This window comes from Gallinula chloropus (genome assembly GCF_964237585.1).
Source record: "Gallinula chloropus genome assembly, chromosome: 3".
NCBI lineage: Eukaryota > Metazoa > Chordata > Aves > Gruiformes > Rallidae > Gallinula > Gallinula chloropus.
This window is the reverse complement of record NC_140087.1, coordinates 74,135,040-74,146,081: the sequence shown is the minus strand read 5'-3', so window position 1 is coordinate 74,146,081 and position 11,042 is coordinate 74,135,040.

Sequence of the window (11,042 nt, the reverse complement as noted above, 5' to 3'; positions counted from 1 at the left end):
TATTTTCTTCACTTTGAAGACTCAGCTTTTTGCAGGTTATTGTTTGTTTAGTGTTGTTGGGGGAAAACGGAAAAGAATTGCAGAGGTTTAAACAGGAGGAAAATGCTCTGTGCGCTCAGTGACTTTGCTGTGACAGATGTGAATGAATAGTGTCTGTGTGTGAGTGTGTGTCTGCTCGTGTTTAAATACACATCCTCTGGCTATCGAATCAAACGCTTCCAAATACTCTTTCTCTAGTAAAAGTTGGAAACTACTTTGAGCAATGAGATCACAGCAGAATGCTCTTCTTCAAATGTAAATGGTTGTGACCCTGAGGATTCAGATGGAGCTGGTCCAACTTGTGGCACCTAAGAATCAAAAGATTTTGTGCTTTGTATTTGGTGTCATAATAGCAGAAGAGCGACAAACTCTGGTTGTTGTCATTGCACCAGCAAAGACTGCATTTTAAAATAGTGGTGCAGTATGTGAGAGGTGTGAGTCCATGTGTGTCCTTAGCGCTCCCAGTTTTACACATGGCACCTCTGTAGGTGTGTATGTGTGTATGCATCTACATGAAACCTGGATGTGTCAAGTTCCCTCACAAACCATGCATCCAAATCTGTGCTGAGTATTTCTGTCCTTGAGGTCTGAGACTTTAGTTCACTGAGGCACGTGAACTGACTGTTTGCATCAATTTGGCTTGATTCAAGCAGAGGTTTAATGGGGTTTCTATGCTTTGATTCAGTGCTCAGACCCCTTAAAAATCCCCAGGGAGAACAAAGATCTTTGAAATGATGCTTGCAACTGGGTAATTTGCTCAGAAGACAATCATGGCATAATCAAAGGGTTCAGCTCTTTGAAAAGGGAACTGGTCATTCCTGGTCCTGTGAGACCTGCAGTCTGGTGTCAGGTCCTGTAGGACAGCTGTCTTCAGTGTGCTTCTTCAGGACATTTCCCATAGCAGCTGCCTACTCCTTGCAATGGCTCATCCAGTCCCCTCCCAGTGTGTGGTGCCCCCGCGCCACCCACCTTCCTGCTCCTATTCTTGGGTGCTCTGCAACAAAATGATCTCCAGTCTCTACACCACACGTGGCTTGCAAGATCATAGAGGTGATGTTGAGTAGATCTGCTGTCAGCCAACAGCCTGTGCCTGCCATATAGAAATGTCTATATGGTGCCCTCTCCTCCTAGAGGGAGGATGGTATGGGATTTGGAAATGCCCTGAGTCTGATGGGCCCCATTGTTTGTTTCAATGCTGATTTCTGCAGGGAGGGATGAGAATGGAGTTAAGAAAGTTCTGTAGAAGTCAACCTACACCCACCAATGCGACTTTTGAGTGTTTCCCTGCTTGCCCTGTCTGCCTCCAGCTACCAGTCTCGCTATGTCGACATCACTTAGTCTGTAAAGCTAAGTGTTCCTAGCTCTGCAATTCTTCTGGAGCCTGGTGAAGCAAGGCTGATTTTATTGCCCCAGCAGTGGCTGCTTAATCTAATCATCCTCGCCCTGATGAACTGGCACCAGCAATTTTACAGTGTCACAGAAGCGTTTTTCTGCCAAAGTGACTGAACAACCCTGGGGTGCTTTGCTTGGGGCAGGCAATACAGAAACTTTAACTGTGCACTGAGTCTGCACCACCAGCCCATCTTCCTCCTCTGTCCCCTCTTTATTTATCGTTCCTGCTTCAGGAATATCACAAATGCCAGCCTAGAGCATAGCATCGATGTGTTACATGCAAACAAGTGTGAGACAGGCATCTTGTCTTGCTTTGCTTCCTGAATGCAGTGTGGGAAGGAGAGTAGAGCCAGATGAGCAGGGTGTATGCCAGGATGGGGCTCTGTGGGGGCTTGGCTGCCCATTAGGAATGACACTTGAGTGGGTTAAGTAGGGCCAGTCCTGGAGCCTCATCTGTGTTTCTGTCTGTGGGCCAGCCTGGTTACAAACACAGTTAACCAGGGATTTTAGGTGGAGGCACTGGAGTCAGTCTACAGGCAGACCAAGGCAGCCAGGTGATGCTGTGGTGTTGATGTTCCTGGCTGAGCCTACTGGGGTTCGTTTAGGTGCTCTGTTGTGTGCTGCTGGGACTTTGCCTTGATGCAGGTTTCTATGGGGCAGAGAATCTGGTAGCTTCTTCTAGGCTGGAGAATGTTATTTCTGTTGCAATACCAGGTGTCACTAAGATTAGGCAGAGGGTTTTGGTGGTAACTCAGTCCTTCCTAGGCTGTTAAATCTGAGCAGCTGTTTTTGATGTAGGGACCAAGAAAAATGAGATATCTCATTTTTTCACCTGAGAATGCAGCTTGCTTATCAAGTAAACCCTCAGTGGAACAAACATTTCAGCTGTGCAGAAGTTTTCACTCTGCAAACCAAGGGTCATGGTTAAATTCCCAAAAGCAATAGTTCTGGTCCCAAATTTGGCATGTTAAGTGTGGGTCTGAGTCAAGTTTTCTCCAGAAGCTGGAGCAGCTCTTGGGGAGAGGCTAGGAGTGCTCTCTGCTCCGTGCAGGAGAGTCATGGGACTCACTTTGGATGAAGCTTTTCTCAGTGAGGGCACTCTGAACGATTAAGAATGCAATTATCCACCCCAGAGAAGGACTGTGTTCACTTGCTTCCAAAGTGAAAGGCAGCACAATTTTCTGCCTTTCAAGTTGACTAACAGATCCTTCACCCTGACCACAGCGCTGAAGGGAGTGACCTGAGCTGTTTCATTATGTGTGTCTCTATTTATTATGTCATGAAGGTTAGTTTTATTGCCCTGGACACAAGCAGAGAGTTTTACAGAACGACCTTTTTGGGATAGATGGATGGAGGGAGAAGAAATATAAGCTTAGCCTTCTTTTGGGAGAGATATCATAGAATCATAGGGGTTGGAAGGGACCTCCAGAGATCATCAAGTCCAACCCCCCTGCCAAAGCAGGTTCCCTAGCTCATATTACACAGGTAGGTGTCCAGATGGGTCTTGAATATCTCCAGAGAAGGAGATTCCACACCCCCCTGGGCAGCCTGTCCCAGTGCTCTGTCACCCTCACTGTGAAAAAGTTCTTCTGCATGTTGGTGCGGAACTTGCTGTGCTCCAACTTGCAGCCATTGCCCCTTGTCCTGTCCCCACAGACCACTGAAAAGGGGCTGGCCATTTCCCCCTGTGTTCCATACTTAAGATATTTATAAACATTAGTAAGGTCCCCCCTTAGTCTTCTTTCCTCCAGGCTGAACAGTCCCAGCTCACTCAGCCTTTCCTCACAGGGGAGATGCTCCAGATATGTCTTGTAAAGCTCAGTTTGAAATGGAGGCAGGAGGCTCAGGGTGGTATGATGAAGCTGGATGCATTTGGGGCTGTCAGATGGTCCTGTTCTGGGGTACTTGGGACCCTCTGAAGAGCGGTGCTGCGAAAGACCAGTGATATGAGCTGGTGCAAAGGCATCCTTTGCTGTGTATGCTACTGGATAGTCCGTCTCTGAGCGGAGGGTACGTATCTGCAGCCAGGAGAGGAGAAGGCATGCGCGAAGCGTGTGTTGGGCATGTGCACGAAAGGCTCTGCTTATGTGGAGATGCAGAGTTAAGTCAGGTTCCACGTGTTCTATAGCCCAACACTGAGCTCACCAGCAACTGGGTCAAGGGTGGTTTGTATCATTCATGTGTCGGGATGCAGCCAGGTAGCTCCTGATGGCTTTCTGACACCCCAGTTTTCCCTGATTGTGGTGGTGAAAGTAATTTCTCGCTTAAAAAGGCCTGGATCCTGATCTTTGGCTGCTTCCACTTTGCAAATTAAGTGCCACAGGCTGTGCAGGTGGCAAGGTGTTTTTATACTGGTGCCTTCCACAACAGACTGGGTTATTTACATTACAGCCAGGTGCTGTTACTCGGGTCAGTTGTTTATTGGCGGGAAAGGGCAGGTTTGTTGTCAGATTAAAAAAAGTTGTGAATTTGGACTAAAGTCAACAAAGAGTGTAGAGGCTGTCAAAATTAGCGGGGAAGGAGGACTGCTAGAAAAGCCTGAATGTGTCATTTCTTTATTGGAGGCAACTTGAGGCAAATGGAACTAAAAGCCAGTTCGTTCAATTACAAATAAATAAATGAAACACTGCATTCCGTTTTGGCTCAGGCAAGATGCTTCCATCTGCTCAAAAGGAAATATTTTGTTGCAGGGATAACATTTTCTGTTTTAGGTCAACACAAGGTAATTCCTCCTGTCTCCCTCCCATTCTTTGGTTCAGCTACTGAATCAAGCAATCAATTATTCAGGCAGATCTAATATGCATATGGTAATTGTTTCCACATTTAAATGTACCTCCGGACAGGCAATCAAGAGACCTGGATTTTATTTCCAGCTCTGCTACTGTGTCTGACATGACCTTGGATGTTTCACTGTACCTTGGAGTCCTCCTTCCCAGGGTGGGACGGGCCCGTGTCTCACAGTGGGTTTGCTGTGTATCGCCAATACAAAAATAGCATGGAGGTCTTTTTACTTCCACTATTAGCAATTAAACATTTAGCTACCATTAATGCAGGCATTCCTTATTCTCCCAATGTGAGTTAGTTGCATCGCCTTATGAAGCTCCCTGTAGTTTACTTAATAGGTCAAAAGGAATTTCAGCTGCTGAAATAGCAGCATTCCCTTCAAACAAAACCTATTTTAATGAGCCCAGCTAAATCAAAGAAGAAAAATACAAGCGGGAAAGGTTTGTTCTTTCCTTTCCTTTCCTTAAATATTTCACTTTGTAATCAGGTCTCCAGATCCATACATCGCCTGTGATTTTTCTTCAAGCAAAAAGTCCATATGTGTTGTTGCAGTATCAAAATGTGGGAAATACCTGAAACTGATAAGCATATTGCATTATGCAAAAAATCTCCCTCATACCTGAAAGCTTGCACCAGAAAACCTGCAGCTTCTAAACCTGTCACAGAGTGGTTTTTATCAGGCTGCAACTCTTAGCATTTGGCTTTCTGGCTCTTCAAGAAAACTTTCCCCCTTCAGCGTCGTCTGCACTGGCAGTGGGGGAACCAGCATCAAACCCAACAGCACTTTCTTGAATCTGGTAGTCATGAGGCTGCATGAGCTTCTGCTGGTGGCACAGCCCCACAAATGGTGGTTATTGTCCCTTCTTGGTATGCTGGCATTAGGTTTAGAGGCATTGAAGGGTTGGCAGAAGGATGTGGGAGCAGTGAATGTCTTGTTGGGAGCATGGGGACAGGTGGGTATCTGTTGGGAGCAGAGACATTTGGATTGTAGGATAACTCAAGTTGAAGGGCCCTCACGAGGTCTCTAGTCCAGTCTCGTGCTCAAAGCAGGGCTGACTACAGGCTCACACCAGTTTGCTCAGAGCTTCATCCAGTTGGGTCTTAAAAACCTCCAAGGATGGAGACTGCACAACCTCCCTGGGCAGCGCTTGATTGTCTGCAGGGGGACGAGATTTCCATTTATATCCCAGATTCCTGTGCAGAGGCAGGTGAGCTCTTTGAGCCCTTTCTTCTGGCTAATGCTCTGCCAGATCCGCAGAGAATGGCAGCAGGCACAGCCATAAGCCTCAGTAGTGGATGGGGACTCTGCCTTCAGCCTCATGGCTTGCCTTCATCTCTCATTTTTCCTGCCAGCAAGTCAGGCCTTTGGGATGGTGATGTCCACCTGCCTGGTGCAGATCTTTCAGATCTGTTATGAGGAAAGGGCTGGGGCTCTTCAACTCTGGCCTGGCATTTCAGAGGTAACTGAATTGCTGGTTCACACCGGGCGTTTGGTACCTGGCAGCAGTCTCTGGAAGGCTGAAACACCCTGAGGCTGTGCTAGGGCCATGCAAAGGGGAGAGCCCCATGGAGGCAGGAGGACAGCTGTCCTGCCGGGTCACAGAAGAGTGGAGAAGCTTTGGGATAGTGAGCAGTAGTGGAGCTGGCGTGTGCTGGCGTCTGCCAGAACCCTGGGCGCAGCATTTAGCTGTTCTCTCCCTGCCCTCTCTACAGCTGGCATTTCTCTGTCTCACACCCTTGGCTTAATTAGTTTGTCAGCCACTGTCATCATCGCAGGAGGCTGCAGAACACCTAGCAGAGCGTAGCTCTCATTGCAGCTACCCTAGCTGGGCTCTGCTGTAGCACAAGTAATAGCTTAATAAACCACAGCATTGCAGACTAAATGTCTTGGCACTGGTTGCAGCTTCTTATTAAAACAAGAAGGGGGGAAGGGAAGAAAGAAATGCAAGAAATTGGAAAGAATGATTGTTATATTAATTAAGGGCTTCACTTTTAACACCAGAGAGCTGGATAAAAATGCCTAGTCCTCCAGGTAAAAAATTAGGTTGAAATGTGATGTCCTGTGTGATGTTCAGTGGCTTGAACTTTGGTTTTCATTTCTGGTTCCAGCCTCAAGTCTGAAAATGCAGAATTATTTCTGGTCAGCCTGAGAAGCAGTGAGTGATTTGTGGGGAGAAATTCAAACTGCCTGAAGACAAATGAAACCTGAATCAAACCAGTGAAATTAACTCTGCATCTTGGAGCAGGCTGAACAGGTCTCTTATTTAAAGGGTTCTGATGAGTTTCATTTTCTTGTCAGCATCATTCTGAAAGCTCACTGTGGTCCTAGGTAATGAGAGTGGCTTTTTCTTTTTTTCTTTTTTTCCTTCTTTTTTTTTTTCTTTGAGTGTTGCCCCCCTGCAGAGAAAGCATCTTCCAGTTGCCTTAAGTGGTCTATCAGGGGTTATCTGCTCAGTCCTGCTGCCATCCGGGATCCTCTGGGCTGCAGACTGACCTGGAAACGGGGGTGATCTTAATCTTAGGACCTGCCTGTGAGTCGCAGACTGTGAGCCTGGCCCATGACAGGTCAGTGAAAGCTCTTACTGAAAGGATGGTGACTGAATTCACCTCTGAGGTGTCCCTGCAGGCAGGATACAAGCTCTGAGCCATTGGACAAACACTTGCTGCCTGTTCTCCCTAAGCATCACTCACAGCCATGTGCCACTGTCTGTCTACTGCTCCTCAATCTGAACCTGGGGTACTCACCTACTCTGCTCATCTGAAGGTTACTATTTAGCTGAGAGCATCTCCTCTGTATTTTACAGGGGTTTTGTTATTCCAAAGAGAGACTGAGACAACTGGTCCCGTGCATCTTGCATAACTGCAATTAATTTCTCCCAATAAACATCCACAGGTGTCTGCAGTAGGTGAAATGAAGTCCAGCCTTTGTATCCAATTCTCCCACCAACATGGTGGGAGGTTACAAAGGCCTTGGAAAGCTGATTTAACTCTCTTTAGCCAGTCACTGGAAAGAGAAAGGCCCATGGGAGGTTCTCTCTTATCCCTGAGGATGTGAAATTTCATTTGTGGCTGACAGCACTCTTAATCCTGCCTTTTTATTGATGAAGAATCTCTGGGTACCTCAACAGTTTCTCAGTTTCCCTAGACAGTAATTGACCTTGTTTCAGCTATGCATCAAAATGGAGTGGCAGTCAAGGTGCTATTGATTTAAAACTAATGGCCAGCAACTCAGAAATTTCACCTGGAAAAAAAAAAATCAATGCCACATCATTATTATTATTTTATTTTATTTTCTGTTAAGACAATGAAAAGGCATAAGAGTCTCACCAGCTCCTTACCGTTAAGCGATACACTTGCAGGGCCAAGAACATTGGGTCAGGCTTTGGAAAGGTGGCCACCCAGCACTGAAATGTCTGGAGGGTTGAACAATTTTCCCTGATTACATGCTGCCATCCGTCCCTCTCTGCTGACCTTCCCTGAGGCACACAAGCTGCGCTGCTGCTTTGGACTCCAGAGACATTGTCTTGAACAACGCAGTAGCCCTATTGCCAGTGGAGCTCTGTGTGAGAAGTATGCACTTGTCCTTGGTTCATTTTGGGTGTTTTCTTACCCCCCACCCACCCATCCCAAGGGGAAAGTGTCACTCAGCATCTGCAAGATTGGTTTACAAGACTGGTTTAAATGCACAGCAGGTAAGCGCTGGCCAGATAGATGCATAGGATTGAGCAATACCATGGGCTCCCTCCTGTCTATTAAGTGAGGTGTGCCAGGATCCATCCTGTTGCCCATAAACTGAATGGCCCAACATTGGCTGTGTCTGTGCTGCTAAACTCTCTTACCTGACAAAACAAGGTTGGCTTTCTCTTTTGGGCTTCTGAGGAACACGCATGGCACCTCTTTACTGAAGCATAGGTATTGTCTGGAAGAGGGCACGAGCTGAAGCCCGGCTGTGGGGTGTGCTAACACTTTTCTGGTGTGGGTGATTGAGTCTGTAATGTAGCTGTTCTCAGTTCCTTGCATTGGTAGAGAGATCAGCCACAGAGTACCAAAGCCATTATGAGCAGTCCTGGTTTAGGTCTTTTGCTGGTATTTCATCTGTCAGCACTCCAAATGCTCTGTAGCCAAGTGACCTTTTTGGTCTTCTAAGTCCATGAGGGGCTTGGCTCCTGCATCACATAAACTCATGACCATTGAGGAGCAAGGGATGGTGTGGGGCAGTCCTGACTCCCGACAGCACTGATTGTGACATTCTTAAGTGCTCCTGGGTCTCAGGTCACTTGGGCATGCTAAAGAATTTTCCTTTTTGTCCTCTGCTTGCTTTTCTCCTTGTTGCTGAGACGTGTGAGAAGAACTGAAGGATGTTTTTCGTTTCCCATGATTTTGGAGTGTCTCCAGGCAATTCAACTTCAAAGAGATGGGAATGATCCTTCCTTATAGAATCACAGAAACTGAAACTGCATGAGGAGCATGTACGAGTCTGCACACCAGCTGCCTCTGGTGTCACTGTGGCTATAGACCCTCATTTGCTCCATTCACAGGGAACATTTTCCATGAAGGCATTACAGCTGTCAGAGGAATGCCTGCAGTGGGACCTGCATTTCCAGAGCCAAGCATTACCTGGATGATAGGCAAATGTAAAGACAACATGAAGGGAATCTGACAGCACAGCTTGAAGGCATGCAATAAAGCTGCCTTAAAATGGCATTTTCCCCAGTGCTGTTCAAGCCAGACAATACCCATTTGCTGGAATGATGTGACTGCATGAAGGTGCAAGGCCTGACCCAAGCACTGATGCAGTGACTAACTACTGACCTCATCATCCATTTCTCTGGGAGGGGACCTGTTTGATTTGTGAATCCTCTTCCAGTTTCGATGACATCCATGGCATATTTCTGCTGACCATTTCACTCAGAAAAACGTCAGGGTAAGAATGCTTGTGAGATGGTTACAGTTTTGAGTGAAGTCTCCCTGGCTTCAGTCAGGTTGATGGTTGGTGTGAGATGTCAGGGAGCCTGAATGTTTGTCAAGCCACCTCGGGGAAACTGAGCAAAGTCTCTTGACAACTTGTTCTTTAATTGCAGAGTTTATGTCAGCCTGTGCCTGTGGTGATGTACTTCAATTTGGTTTCTTTGGGAGTGGTAGGAGGAAGAAGGGGAAGATTTGCAAGCAAGCTGCTGGAGGAACAGCAGAATGATCTCCCATGCAAATGGTGCCACCCAACCTGGGTAAAGCACTGGGTGTTCCTCAACTACAGTTGAGACTGGGTCCCAACCAGTCTCTGAAACCTTCCCAGACAGCTGAAGCGAGAGAGTTTAGCAGCACACAGAACTCCAGCAGGGTGCCAGCACTTAGTGGGGAGTGGCAGATGGAAGATTGTTGTTCTGCAAGCACCACTCCTAAGGCAAATGTTAACACATTGGCCTCCCCATCCATTCTTGTCTGCTGAACTTCACTTGCTTCCTCCAAAAGCAGCTCCACCTCGTGCTGTTGCGCATGTGCTGGCGCAGCCTGGTGTTACCCTGCCAGGAGCGGGGCCTCTTTTCGTTGAGCACAGGTATGGTTGCATGTGGAAAGGAGTTTTCCTTGGAAAGGCAAGGTGCCTGTTCTCAGCCTTATCTGTTGGGATTGAGGGCTTTAGAACTAATCCTTTGGTGAAACCGACTCTGAGCTAATCTGCAGATTGGTTTAATTTTGACAGCATGTTCCCCAGGTTTGGGGCTGAGAGCCGTGTAATGTAAATTCTGCAGGATCCCACCATGGGGTATTTTCACTTGTGTAACCTTCTTTCCCACTCCCTTAGGACAAGCACTGAACTTTCTGACCACACAGTAAAACAGGGTTTGGATGTGTTCAACCAGGTGCTGTGAATGCCAACATTGTAGCATGCTTAGTTAAGATCTCTTGTATGTTAAACAAGTTTCTTAATTCATCTGTAGCATAGGAACAGCAGCTCTTAGCAATGGTTTAAGTTTCTCTTGCAAGAAAAAAGGGAGACCGCAGATGTTTGGAGGTATTTAGAGGAACTAAAAATCAAGCATTTGCTAGCCATTGCTCTGTTAGAGGATCTCTGATATAGAAGAGAAACAGAAAGCATCAAGTACAAATAATTTGTGTGTATGTGTGTTTGTATGTGTAATTCTTGTTTTCCTTTAGGCAGCACACTGGGGACACATAATCCTACCTTAAGAATTTGGCCTTAGAGGATCTTGTATGAAGCTCTTTGAAGCCAGGAGCATTTCTGTGATTTCTGTGGTCAGACCCAGAAACAAAACCCTGAGTTCATTGTTGATGCATCTGTATTTCAAAAAGCATTTTCCTGTGGCTGCACCTGAGCAAAACTGGTGTCCTGGTGAGAAAGTATTTGGGCTGGAAAAAAAAGTAGTTAGCCTTCTGAACTGTCCCTTTAACTTCTCATGCCTTAGTGAAATGGACACAAAAGAGAGCCAGGCTGGTGCTGGTGGTCTAGTGAGACACAGGACAGGTGTTGTTCCTGTGCAGATGGAGACAACTAGCTCTTGGGCTCAAGCAACTGTGCCTCCATGTCTTCCAGGTGAATCTGGATGGTGATCGTCATGCTAACTAGCTCCATCATAGCCGTTCAGCCTGTCACCCTGAGGCAGCCTCAAAGGCAGCAGAAGAAGTAGGGTTCAAGAGCAGCACAGGGGATTTGAGACCTCATCCAGAGGAGTTTTAATTCCTCTGGGTCAGATCTGATCTCACCTTCAGGTGTTGTTTTTCTCAGTTGATCTGAAGAGTGCTGCTTACTTCTCCTTCTGATAGGTTTTCAAAGGGTGGTAAAGCACTTGCCAAGGGAGAAGGGTGGCTGC